The sequence below is a fragment of the Oryctolagus cuniculus genome, chromosome 2 (genome assembly GCF_964237555.1).
Source record: "Oryctolagus cuniculus chromosome 2, mOryCun1.1, whole genome shotgun sequence".
In the NCBI taxonomy this organism is placed as follows: Eukaryota; Metazoa; Chordata; class Mammalia; order Lagomorpha; family Leporidae; genus Oryctolagus; species Oryctolagus cuniculus.
In genome coordinates this window covers 85,088,850-85,102,876 of record NC_091433.1, presented here as the reverse complement: position 1 = coordinate 85,102,876, position 14,027 = coordinate 85,088,850, and positions in this window count along the sequence as shown.

Sequence of the window (14,027 nt, the reverse complement as noted above, 5' to 3'; positions counted from 1 at the left end):
TGGGAGAGTGGGGGTTAGTGTCAGTGGAGTCAAGCTATGTTTATTTATAGTCAAAGCTAGAAAAAAATCTGTACCATGAAGTCTACCTGAATTTGTGCTATATTCCTATGTTTGGCTATAAATTATGCATTGAATCTGGAAAGAAAGAGAAAAAATTTATAAGCAGTATAGTTAAAATTCTCAGTGCCCTTTCCAATAATGTCCTGATTAAGTCATCATTCATTTTTATTGCTGTCTTGCATATTATTTTCCTTTGAGGCTGACAGTTGGTGTTTGGATCACTTGAAAACAAATCTCTTTCTTACTTTCCCCCTTGCCAAGTCTTATTCTTCCCTGGGAAGATGCTCAAAATTATCTGTAAAAGATATGCTCTATGTGTCTCATTTTCCGGAGGCAATTACTAGTTAAGTTCTTTCAGCAGAGGTACGGATGCACATTGAAGCAGGAACACTGCAACCACTTGGTTTCATCTTAGGTAACATTGTCATTTCTCAGGATATCTGTAACGGTTCTGCGGAAACCAAAGTGCTAATACAATTTTATATTCATAGAGTGTATATGGGTTACAAATATTATATATACATATATGTAATTATTATTAAGCATTTATTACAGGTTGAATTTCTGGGAGTTAAGGCAAGGCAGGCATTATGTATAACAGCTCTGATATATATTACTCATCAGTTGTGGAAGCTGGACTTAGTGTGTACCTGGTTGGGTTAAGAGCTCTGTGGTATTGAACCCCTAATGTCTTTTCCACCTGGAAGATTTTTACCTTCCCAGGAAGAAAAGAATATAGTCTAGCAAAGGTAGTGGACTATATACATATAAGAACTAGAGCACTGTAGAGTTAAGATTGGAATTCTCATATTCTGTCCCTATCTGTGATAGTGGCATCCAGACAGTCTTTTCATTTAGCTTCTTTGTTTGAACACTGGATAACCACATGTTATTTTCTATTTTCTTTCTTTTCTTTTTGTGGCAATAGTAGTTATACTTCATTGTATTTTTTATTTCCATTTTTCTAATGATAAATGATGTTGGAACATCATTCATGTGGTTATTGGCCATCTGTGTATCTTCTTTGGAGAACTGTCTAGTTAAGTCCTTTGCTCAATTTTGAAAGCAGATTATTTTAATTTTGTTGTTTATATAAGGTGAACAAATTTGATGTGTTTCATACAGGGAGATTTAGGAGCACAGTGAAACTTCTCATTCTCCCCTCCCTCCTGCCCATGTTCCCATCTTCCCTCCCCCTTTCTTTTTTATTCTTTCTTTTGATTTTTACATAATTTTTACATAATGACATACTTCCAGTTTATTTTATAATCATAAGCTTAACCCTCCACTAAGTAAAGAAATCAACAAACAGAAGAAAAAAACACTGTTGCTAAGTTTCAGTTTTCTCTATGTAGTGCAAATAATAACCATTTGTCTGATACATTATTTGAAGATGTTTCCTCCCATTTGTGAGTGTCCTTTTTACTCTGTTCATAGTCTTTTGATGCACAAAATTTCTATTTTCAAGAAGTCCATCTTTTATTTTCCTTTGCTGTTGTCTGTGCCTTTTTTCTGTTGTTGCCTGTGTCATGTCCAAGAAATCTCTGCTAAATCTAATGTTGTGAAGCTTTTTTTATTAAAATAAAAAAATTTAGTTTTTAGTTTTAAGTGTTTCATTTAGGTCATGGGCATTTTGAGTTAAGTTGTGGATGTGCAGTCAGTTAGAGAGTCCAAATGCATTCTTTTATTACATGAAAGCGTCCTGTTTTCCAGGTACCGTTTGTTGAAAAGGCTGTCTTTTCTCCATTGATTGGTCTTGGTAGCTTTGCTGATCATTTGACCATACATGCAGAATTTATTTCTGGCCCCTCATTTTTACTCTATTATTGTGTGTGTCTGCCTTTATGCCAGTCCTACACTCCTGTGATGACTGTGGCTTTGCAGTAAGTTTTGAGTTCAGCAAGAGTGAGTTTTCAGATTCTGCTTGCATAATTTTTTCATTTGTTTTCTTTCTGTGGTTGAGCCTACATAGTTTCTTTTGCTCTATTTTTGAGGTCACTAACTCTTTCCTGTGTCCCCTACATTCTTCAGTGGAGCCCAATCATTTTAGTTTTAGTTACTGTGTTTTTCCCTTGTTTTTAAAGTACATCTTCCATTATTTTGCTTGAAATTTTAATGTATTTTCTGAAGCTTTCATTTTTTTCACTTGTTTTCCAAAATTTTGGTAACTTTCACTGTAGCATTTTAATGGTATTTTAAATTATCAGAAAATTCTAATATTTTTGTTATCTTGGTGCCAAACTGTACACATAAAGACTGAAGATTTTTTTTTTTTTGACAGGCAGAGGGGACATTGAGAGAGAGAGAGACAGAGAGAAAGGTCTTCCTTTGCCGTTGGTTCACCCTCCAATGGCCGCCGCGGTTGGCACGCTGTGGCCGGCGCAGCGCGCTGATCCGATGGCAGGAGCCAGGTGCTTCTCCTGGTCTCCCACGGGGTGCAGGGCCCAAGCACTTGGGCCATCCTCCACTGTACTCCCTGGCCACAGCAGAGAGCTGGCCTGGAAGAGGGGCAACTGGGACAGAATCTGGTGCCCCGACCGGGACTAGAACCCGGTGTGCCGGCGCCTCAAGGCGGAGGATTAGCCTAGTGAGCCGTGGCGCCGGCAAGACTGAAGATTTTAAAATAAAAATATAAAAGTCTATCATCTGAAAATAGCAACTGGTTTTGGATTACTATAAATGCTATAGGAAGAGCTGTAAAAGAAATTATTCAGATTTGCTGCTGGGTAATTATGTGTAAATTAACTAACTTTTTTTTTTATCTATTTACACATATTTCAACATTTCTGTGTTAAATGTGGATTACTTTTGCAACCTCAATGAGTAACATGCCCCTCTCCCCAAAAAAGATCTCTATCTCTTAAGAGTTGTCAAGTCTTGGTACTAGACCAAACTAAATCAGAAACCAAGAGAGAAGTACATTTTACTTTATTATTTTTTAAAGATTTATTTATTTACTTGAGAGACAGAGTTACAGACAGTGAGAGGGAGAGATAGAGAGAGAGAGATCTTCCACCCACTTGTTCACTCCCCAAATGGCTGCAGTGGCTGGAGCTGGGCAATCCAAAGCCAGGAGCCAGGAGCTTCTTCTGAGTTTCCCACGTGGGTGTCAGGGCCCAAACACTTGGGCCATTTTCTTCTTCTTCTTCTTTTTTTAAGATTTATTTATTTATTTGAAAGTCAAAGTTACAGAGAGGCAGAGGCAGAGAGAGAGAGAGAGAGAGAGGTTCTCCATCTGCTGGCTCATTCCCCAGATAGCCGCAATGACCAAGCTGTGCCGATGAAGCCAGGAGGCAGGAGCTTCCTCCGGGTCTCCCAAGTGCATGCAGGGGCTCAAGGACTTGGCCAATCTTCTACTGCTTTCCCAGGCCATAGCAGAGAATTGGATTGGAAGTGGAGCAGCCGGGACTTGACACTGCAGGCAGGCGGTGGCTTTACCCACTAACCCACAGCACTAGCCACTTAGGCTATCTTCTATTGCCTTCCAGGCCATAGCAGAGAGCTGGATTGGAAGAGGAGCAGCTGGGACTAGAATCGGTGCCCATAAGGGATGCCAACATGCAGGTGGAGGATTAACCCACTGTGCAGTCCCCTTCATTTTTACTGTACCAACTTTCATTTCTGTGATAGTCTGTCAATGAAGGAAGCCGAAGGACAAGACCATGTCTTCCAAATGTTAGTAAATCATGAATTCTAAAAGATTTATCTTTCATTTTATTAGAATCTGCACTGAGTTCAAAACTTGTCTTCTGTTTTGTTGATTGCCCTATCCCTGTTACCTAGAAGATTACACATAAAACATATTTGTTGAATGGATGAACGAGTGGATGTGAGTTCCCCTTTCAGTTTATCTCAATGATTTTTAGTGAACAAATACACAACTCAGTCTCTGATAGTTAAGCTGACTAGGAAAACAAAAACATGAATAGGTCAATGTGATAGACACTAGAATGATGTGAAAAATCCACATTCATTGTCCTCATCACACACTGTCATCTGGTGGTGAAAAATAGGTGTTTATTTCAGTTCTGTTGTTTCTTTGAGATCATTATCTTATGGACATTGAGTGTAAAATGTTCAGATACCAGGTGTTTGATTTCACAGCACAAACATATAAGAGGCACAGGGGAAAGTACTGTGTGCCCTGAGGAGGCGGAGTAGAGGAAGCAATCCCACCTTTTCCTTGGAAGTTATTATTAGCACATATTTTCAAGTCCTAGTCAAATAACTGACCTTATTCCTTGAGAAATGATGATAAATTTAGATATTCTATTCCTGTCATTGACTCAATAAATGCAATCCCACAATACTTTTCAAAAATACAATGTGACATCCAAGACACTATAGGTCTTTGCCTCCTGGGGATGTGCAGAAATTTGATAAAATGCATCGAATGTTCTGACGACAAAAAGGACTATGTGTGCAATCATGGGGGATGATCACAAAGGTACAGAATGTCCACAGGAATGGAGGTGTTATTCTTACCAGAAAAAGTTGCCCTTTTAAACACTGTAGCTTTGCTGCTTCTTTGTAATGGACTCTAAGTTCTCTCATACTGATCTAGTCCCTGAGAAGTTGACAAATTTCTAAACTCATCAAACAATGTATAGACAATTTAGTAAACTCCTTGCCTCTCCAAAATAATGGAAGTATAGTTTCTTTGAAAAGCATTTCAGAAAAACGTTTTATATCCTCACATGGGCATCATTTGAGTCTACTGGGTAACTTAACCTCAGATATATGTATATTGGTTAACTATTTTCATGGAAGAACAACATAGACAAAATACGAGATGAAATGGAACTGTTGACATTTTAATTTTATATTTGCTGGTACATTCTATTAGTTAAATGTCCATTTATTTTGTCCCTGTAAAGTCTGAATGATGATAAAAGTATGAGTTAATTTGGTTGATCCAGCAATGAATTGTGCCAATATATGCAAACGTAGTTCAGTTCTGCTTGATAATGTAAGCAATTGGCCATAAGGGGTGACTCACTAGGCTTTTAAATTCAGAATGGGATGCATTAGTAAAATTACTGTGAGCAGTGATTCAGTTTACACAGCTGGATCACCTTCAAAAATACTGTTCTTGGGCACAATTTTTTAGTAGGAGGCTCTTGTGATCTGGTGCCTAATGTGTCTGCCTCCTCTTTGGATTTAGAAACCCACGGCAACATTTACTTCCCTTGGAAAAATCCTGCGTTATTCTAGGTAAGGAGTAGATGGGAAAGATGCTGCAGGGGCTCACAACTAAAGCTATCCATGCCAAACTGTTTCTAAAAAGTCCAGAAGAGAAGAATCCCATTAAAAGTAAATTTCATGTAGTGAAAAGCAGTCCACAAATTTCTAATCTACCATGAGCAAGAAATCTATTTTCCTAGCACCTTGATTACAGATTTTTAGCAATAAGAGTAGGTGTCTTATAAGAAAATATCAGTTCTAACTCTTCATTTAAATAAGTTTCTCTCTCTTGATGTTCACTGACTCACTTGGGTTTATTGCTCCTGTAGGAAATGTTCCAAGAAGAGAGAAAACATCCACCTCCTTTGAAGCATAATTTTTGGATCTGAATGCATCTTCAAACAGGAAGCATTGTCAGGCCAAATTATTACATCTAAACTCCACGCATAGTTTTTGAAATGAAAAAAAATTAAATATTTTGGAAGCACATATTGGAGGCTATGTTAATTTTTTTTCTGCCTTATTTCAAAATAGTTCAGTTAATTGGACAGTCCAGAGAAAAGAAAGTGAAGTGTGTTCAGTTCAGTCTGACCTCCAAAAGACTTGAATCATGCTTGCAGATCTTAAGTTTCTATTTTCTTGGAAACATATAAGGAAACTTATTTTTTAAAGGATTATATTTATTTATTTGAGAGGTAGAGTTACAGACAGTGAGAGGGAGAGACAGAGAGAAAGGTCTTCCTTCCGTTTGTTCACTCTCTAGATGGCTGCAACGGTCAGAGCGGTGCTGATCTGAAGCCAGGAGCCAGGTGCTTCTTCCCAGTCTCCCATGCAGGTGCAGGGGCCCAAGGACTTGGGCATCTTCTACTGCTTTCCCAGGCCATAGCAGAGAGCTGGATTGGAAGAGGGGCAGCTGGGACTAGGACCTGGTGCCCATATGGGATGCTGGTGCTTCAGGCGGAGGATTAACCTATTGTACCACAGCACCAGCCCCAAGGAAAATTATTTTTAACAGGATTTATTAACTTGTTTATTTGAAGTTAAATTAGAGAGTGGGATACAGACGCACAAACAGAGCAAGACTGAGAGCAAAAGTGAGAGCGTGCGCGTGAGATCTCCTATCTGCTGGTACACTCCCTATATGGTCACTACAGCCTGGGCCAGGCCCACATTAGGAGCCAGGAGCTTCATCCAAGTCTCCCACATGGATTCAGGGACCCAAGCACTTGGGTCATCTTCCAGTGCTTTCCCAGACACATTAGCAGGGATCTGGATTGAAAGTGGAGCAGCTAGGACTTGAACCCATGCCCATATGGGATGCTGGCACTGCACATGGTGGTTTAACCTGCTGTACCACAGGTTTTCTTTTTCAAAAGAATCTTAATGTTATTTTGGAATATAGACAAATAACATGTTGGCATTTAATATTTGTTTGTCAAAACAAATCTTATTGCATATTTTGTTTATAAAATTGTCCAACTTCTCCATTCTTTACTTAAGAGTAGAGCTATTGAGAGCTTGATATAAATGAACTATATTTATCCTCTTCCATGTTGAATCTTGGCCATATTTCACATTCCTCCTTCCCAAACTTTATTGGACTCTGGGAAACATAATTCTGAATATAAAGAAGACATAAAGGAAAAATGAAAAGGACATTTGGAGAAAAAAGAGACAAAAAATTGAAGAGAGAGAGACTGAGTATAACAATGGACAATTATAACTGTTGAAATCCTTACTTAAGGTATACTAAGCTGATCTTCTGTATATTAAGATAATCGAAAATGAATCTTGATGTGAATGAAAGGGGAGAGGGAGTGGGAAAGGGGAGGGTTGTGGGTGGGAGGGACGGTATGGGGGGGGAAGCCATTGTAACCCATGAGTCGTACTTCGGAAATTTATATTCATTAAATAAAAGATAAAAAAAAAAAGAAAAAAAAAACAATGGACAATTATATCAGATGTAAAAATAGAACTCTGACTTACAGCACGCAGCAGCCTACTGAAGAAGCCAACATGCTTATCGACAATGAACAGCCTTGGAAGCCAACCTGCTACAAGGCAGACTTGAGGAGGCCAGATTGCTGTCTCTAGTGACAATGCAGAAAGCTAGGCAATAACTTCTCCAACAACCCACCCACTAGGACTAGGACTTCATCAGTAACCGAGAGCTCTCCTTGTTTTTTGTCTGCCTCCAACGTAGGACCAGTCAGAAAAGACCAACTGTAAACCCCCAAACAATGACAGGATTCCCGAGTTTGCCCCACTACAGCCAGCTCACACCACAGCCTCCAGTCTGGGCATACCTGGTCCCTTCCTGTTCCCTACCCTAAAGCTTTCCAGCTCCTCTGCTTTCGCGCCTCTCCCCAGATATAAGTAGTTGTGGTTGACGCCCTGTTATTGTGAGCTTTTCTGATTTTGCTGGTTTTCATTCATTTCCATAGGAGAAATACAGAAAAAGATGGAACAGGAAGACGGGAAGAAAAGGAGAGTTGCAAAAAGAATACAATGACCAAAAAAAAAAAAAAAAAAAGGAAAGAACATGTCTTACCATTCCCATACCACAATGCGCCCAATGGCTCAGAAATGAAGGTGTGGATAGAAGGTTAACAAGTTCTATTTCCGGTATATCCTCTACCTAGGGGTCCTACTAATTTATATGACTGAATTATAGTAGGAAGAAATAACCAAGCAGTTCCAAGGAAAACTGGTCATCTCCTTAGACTTCTATGCTAATGTTATCCAAATTTGCAGTAGAGGATTCCTAACTAATATCTGAATACATTTTAGCATTTTAGAACAAGTTTCTTTAGTCAAGATTGACTGTTAGTATTCTAAATGAATGGTGTTTGTTTCTTTAACTTTTTTTTTAAATTAGTTATTTGAGAGGTCGGGAGGGAGCAGCTCAGACGCTGTCCTGGTAGTAGGGAGCATATCCCGCCTCAGGAAAGGCGGTGGGTAGGCGGGTGGGCGGCGGGCCAGAGTGCTTCCCATCGCCTGACTCTCTCCCTGGACCCCCGCTCTGGGTTTCTCCTGTTCCACCGCAGACCTGGCTCGGGCCGACTTCCCCTGCTCTCGCTTCAAGCTCCCATTTTTGGTTTCTTCTCTTTCTCTTTTGCAGGCAGCTCTCTGTCCTTCATGCTGGGTATTTCTCAGTGTGGGGAGGCCCACAGGCACACGCACATGTGAATGTGTTTATTCTCCAAAGGCTCCATAATTTACACTCCTGTTTGTGCAGGATACCAGTCCCTGCTTCTTGCCTTCACCTCTTCGTTGCCCACATCAACTCCGAGAGCCAGAAACTCAATCCCCGTCCTCATGTGGGTGGCAGGAATCCAATTACTTGGACCTGCGCTGCTGCTTTAGAAGGAAGCGGAAGTTAGGAGCCAGAGCCAGTTAATGATACCAGCTTTACTGTGATATCGGACCGAGTGTTTTTTTTTTTTTTAAGATTTATTTATTTGCTTGAAAGACAGAGTTACAAAGAGAGAGAAGGAGAGAGCAGAGAGAGAGAGAGAGAGAAAGAGAGAGAGAAAGAGAGGTCTTCTATCTGATGGCTCACTCCCCAATTGGCTGCAACGGCTGGAACTGTGCTGAACTGAAGCCAGGAGCAAGGAGCTTCTTCCAGGTCTCCCACGGGGATGCAGGGGCCCAAGGGCTTGGGCCATCTTCTACTGCTTTCCCAGGCCATAGCAGAGAGCTGGATCAGAAGTGGAGCAGCCGGGACTCGAACCGGTGTCCAATGGGATACTGGCACTAGCAGCTTTACCTGCTACATCACAGCGTCCGGAGTGTCTTTAATTACTATGCTAAACACTCACTTTGCTACTTCAACTTAGGCCTTTGGATAAAGACACATTCCAGGCTGGCATTGTGGCATAGTGGGTAAAACTATTTAAATGTTAACATCCCATGTGGGCACTTGTTCATGTCTCCACTGCTCTGCCTCTCATCCAGTTCCCTGCTAATGGCCCAGGGAAAATAGCAGAAGATGACTAGGTGTTTGGCCTTTGCAACCCACCTGGGAGACCTGGCTGAAGCTGCTGGCTTTTGCCTGGGGCCATCCTGGCTGTTGTAGCCAACTGAAGAGTGAGCCAGCTAATGGAAGATTCTCTCTCTCTGACTCTGACTTTCAAATAAATAAATCTGTTTTTTTTTTTAAAGATACCTTCTTGCAAACCAAGGGAATCTCTGATCGAAAGACTTCTGCATTTGGCTTCTAGTGGATACAAATGTTTGACATTAACAGTAAGATTTAAGTTATATTTAAATAGAGAAAAAAAAATCCTCTCACCCAAATGGAGTTGAGATAGATTATTTTTAAATTGAGATAATAAATGAAGCAAAATCTTTTTCCAGGCAAATTTTTACTTTGAGAAAGTATTCTTATTTGATATCTTGATGTACCAAACGAATAGCTTAATAGTTAAAATGCCTGCCTTCCATACCAGAGATGCTTGAGGTTGATTCCTGACTCTTACCCCTGACTTCAGCTTCCTGCTAATGCAGACCTTGGGAGGAAGTGATGGCTCAAGTATTTAGGTTCTTGCCACCCACGAGGGAGACCTGGGTTGTGTGCCCAGCTCCCAGCTTTGGCCCCTGCCCTGCCCCAGCCATTTAGGGAATTTGAGCAATCAGTGGAGGTGAACTCTTTCTCTGTGTCTCTTTCTTTTTATATCTCCAATAAATAAAAATTTAAAGAAATTTACAATCAACCAGCAAAATTCTGAAATGAAGAATCTTTTCTCCAATTTAACTCCTTAGCATCTTGATGGATCCTTGGATTGGAATAAGTAGTCAGAGCACAAGGAAACATGGGAATAAGATCAATGTATTCTATTTGAATTAATCCCATTTCAGTGCTCTCTGTCCAAGAAAGTTAAAACCAGGAAAACTCAAGGTATATCAGTCCATCTAGTTCATTTTTCATATGGGGAAAATGAGGCTCAGAAAGACGAAATGTGGTAATGTGCTTAGGGTCACAAACCAGGTAGTATGGGAGTCAGGGTCTTGAACTCCTGGACTTTGCACTGCAGTTCTGCATGGGGGAACATTGCTGGAGGCTCCAGCAGACCTGCAAGAGAAGGAACAGAAAGGCACATGCAGTTCCACCATGGGGCAGGCATTCGAGGGTTCTTTTACTGCAGGAGGTCAAAGGAAGTGCTTTGAAGTGTGCATTGCAGTCAGAGATGATGGACAGACTAAGGACTGAGGTTCAACACTGGTGTCTAGGCAATGTGGCATGGGTCATGTGTGTGGGTATTGGCTATTGGGTAGATGGGTCACTATCAAAGGAGTGTGAAATGGAGGTCTTGGACTCAAGTCTTCTTTTCGGCGCTGAGGTATCTGTCTTCTAAAATCACTGTACTGCTGAGTCAAGATCAGTCAGTACAACAGGGTCTAGTGTTCAGATCCAGAGAAGGTTTAACTTGGGCTTCCAGAACCAGGCAGAAATCCTGTGGTTACAATTGTTCTTCAAGTTCAGAGGTCAAGTAGGCAGGTGGAAGAGGAACTTATGCGACTCTTGAGGCCTTAGATGCCCTTCAGTAAGGCCCGCATTGGTCTCATGCAGACCTCTGAGAGGGCTGGGCTCGAGTAAGTGTCAAGGGGCTCTGACTGTTGCAAGACAAGAATCTGTCTGGACTGGAGTCCAGAGTAACAGGCGTGTCTCTTTCCAAATACAATATTCTATTCATCTATCCCATGTTGCACCTGTGACTCTTTGATGTGAATGAAAATCGGTTGATATCAACATTGGTTGTTTCATTAAAATTTTTGTTCATTGGAAGTTAAATTTTGGCAAACACTGATAAACTCGTGTACATTATTCATTCATTCATTTTTTAAACACACGTGTGTTTGGTGTATACTCTGCTCAGTTGTAGGAGCTATAGCTGGGATCATACAGTCCCTGTCTTCTAGAAGTCTCGACTCCTATGGAGAGTTAGACATTTAAATCAACAGCTATATTATGCTGTCTCACTAGGTCGTGGTAGCTGCTGAGACAGAACACTTTCCTAAAACCTGCTTGCTGCCTGTGCGTGTTCCCTTCTGCAGTCTCGTAAGGCAGTCTCTCGGGTGACAAGTGGAATCTGGTCTTTAGTGGACTCAACAAGATGCCAACAGCTACTACAGAGCCTCTCAAGTACATGCTCCTATTAAGTTCCCACTTCTTCACCAGGCCTTTAAACATCACTCATGTGCCTTTGGCTACTCTCTTTCTAACCCAGCTGTGAATTTTCCTTGGGAAAATACCGCATCTCTTAAGAGGAATAATACACCTACAGCAAATGAACCATAGTTCTTGACAACTCCTCCTTCACCTTCCCACTTCGTCCATTTTCCTATTTCACTGATGATGAAAACTATTAACTGAGAGAGCAACTAACATGTCCAGTTAGACTAACTTGTCACAGAACTAGTAGTGGTAGGGACAGGGTATGGATGAAGTCAATATAGTTCCCAAGTTCCCTTAGCCACAATGATCTACAACCTGCGTTACAAATAAAATTGACTTTAATTTGATCTTCTAAATAACCGTATGAATTAGTTTTTGTTTCTCAGAACATTATTGTTCTTCAGAAAGTTTAACTTTTCCAGTGAATCAAGGCAATTAATTTGCAGGTTGGATAAAAAGCTTGGGAGTGCTTCTATCTTGATGGCATAAAGGTTCTTTATGTGGGATTTTCTCTCTCCCTCTCTCTCTTTCAGATTTATTTATTTATTTGAATGACATAGAAGCAAAGAGAGAGAGAGAGAGAGAGAGAGAGAGAGAGAGATCTCCCACTTGTTGGTTCTCTCCCTTAATGGCCACAACTGCAGGATCTGGGCCAATTCAGTCAGGAGCCAGGAGCTTCTTCCCTTTCTCTCATGTGGGTGCAGTGGCGCCAAGGATTTGGACCATCTTCCATTCCTTTCCCAAGCTCATTAGCAGAGAGCAGGATCAGAAGTGGAGCAGCCAGGACTTGAAGAAGGGCCCATTTGTGATACTGGCACTGCAGGTGGTGTTTTGTTGTTGTTGTTTTGTTTTTAAGTTTAAAGTATACAAGTTTCATGTATTTCATATATACAGATTCAGGAGCATATTCATACTTCCCACTCTACTCTACCTCCCATCTATGCCTCCACCCTTCTTCCTCCCCCCTCTTTTATTCCAACTCTTAATTTTTACAAAGATCTATTTTCAGTTTGCTTTGTATTCATAAGATTAATCCTACATGTAGTAGAGTTAAACAAATAGAACGAATGAAAAACTACTGTTCCTCAATAGTAGAGACAAGGGCTATAAACAATCATTGAATCTCAAAATGTCAATTTCACTCCTAATCATTACACTTCAGATACTCTATTAATTACCCCAGATCAGAGAAAACATATGATATTTCTCTTCTTGGGATTGGCTTATTTCATTAAGCATAATGGTTTCCAGTTGCATCCATTTTGTTGTAAAAGACTATTTTTTTTTCGCTGAGTAGTATTCCATAGTGTATATATACCATAATTTCTTTTTCTAGTCATTACCTGATGGACCTCTGGGTTGATTCCATATGTTAGCTATTATGAACTCAGCTGCATTGAACAGGGGAGTGTAGATCATTCTTTCTTATGCTGATTTCACTTTGTTTGGGTAAATTCCCAGCAGTGGGATGGTTGGGTCATAAGGTAGATCTGTATTCAGATATCTTAGGTATTTCCATGCAGTCTTCCACATGGCTGCGCTAGTTTACATTCACACCCACCGTGTATTAAGGTACATTTTCCTCCACATCCTCACCAGCAATTATTGTTTCTTGATTTGCTGGCCGCATGGGATTTCCTATGTTTCATAGATACTAGTCCTTGATTCAAGTGCCTTGAGCAATATCAATATTTCATTCAACTTATATATCTTTAAAGTAATTTTATACATAGTAGATCTTCAATAAATATTTATAGAAAACTTTACTTTAGAACAAACTGGCCAGGGGATGGGCATTTTGGCACAGTGATACCTTCATTTCATGTCAGAGCACAGAGTCATGTCCCAGCTGCTCTGCTTCCAATCCAGCTCCTTGCTAAGGCACCTGAAAAAGCAGTGGAAGATGGCCCACATGCTTGAATCCCTGCTACCATGTGGGAGACCAGGATGGAGTTCTTGACTCCTGCCTTCAGCCCTGCCCAACCTGGCTGTTGCAGCCACTTTGGGAATGAACAGTAGATAGAAGATCTCTCTCCCTCCCTCCCTCCCTCCCTCCCTCCCTCCCTTCCTCTCCCTCTCCCTCTTCCCTTCTTCCTCCCCTTCCCCCCTTCCTCTCTCTTTCTCACTTGTACTCTACCTTTCAAATAAATAAAGGTTTTTAAAATAAAAAATTAACTTGCAGGTTGGGAAACAAGCTTGGGATTGCTTCTATCTTGGTTGCATGAAGGTTTTTATGAGGGATCCCCCCCCCTTTAAAAATTCATTTATTTATTTGAAAGACAGGTGGGGCGGGGGAGAGAGATTGATTGATTAATTTCACCCACTGGTTCACTTCCCAAATGGCCACAAAGGCTGGAGTTGGGCTGATCCAAAGCCAGGAGCCAGGAATTTCTTCCTAGACTCCCATGTGGGTGCAGGGGCCCAAGGATTTGGACCATCTTTGCAGCTACTTTGGGAATGAAACAGTAGATGGAAGATATTCAAATAGATAAATCTTTATGAAATTTAAATTTAAAATCTATTAAATTTAAAATTTGAGAATAAATGTAACCAAGGGGAAACTAAGAAGATATGACTACCAAATTTAATGAGGTATCCTGCATGG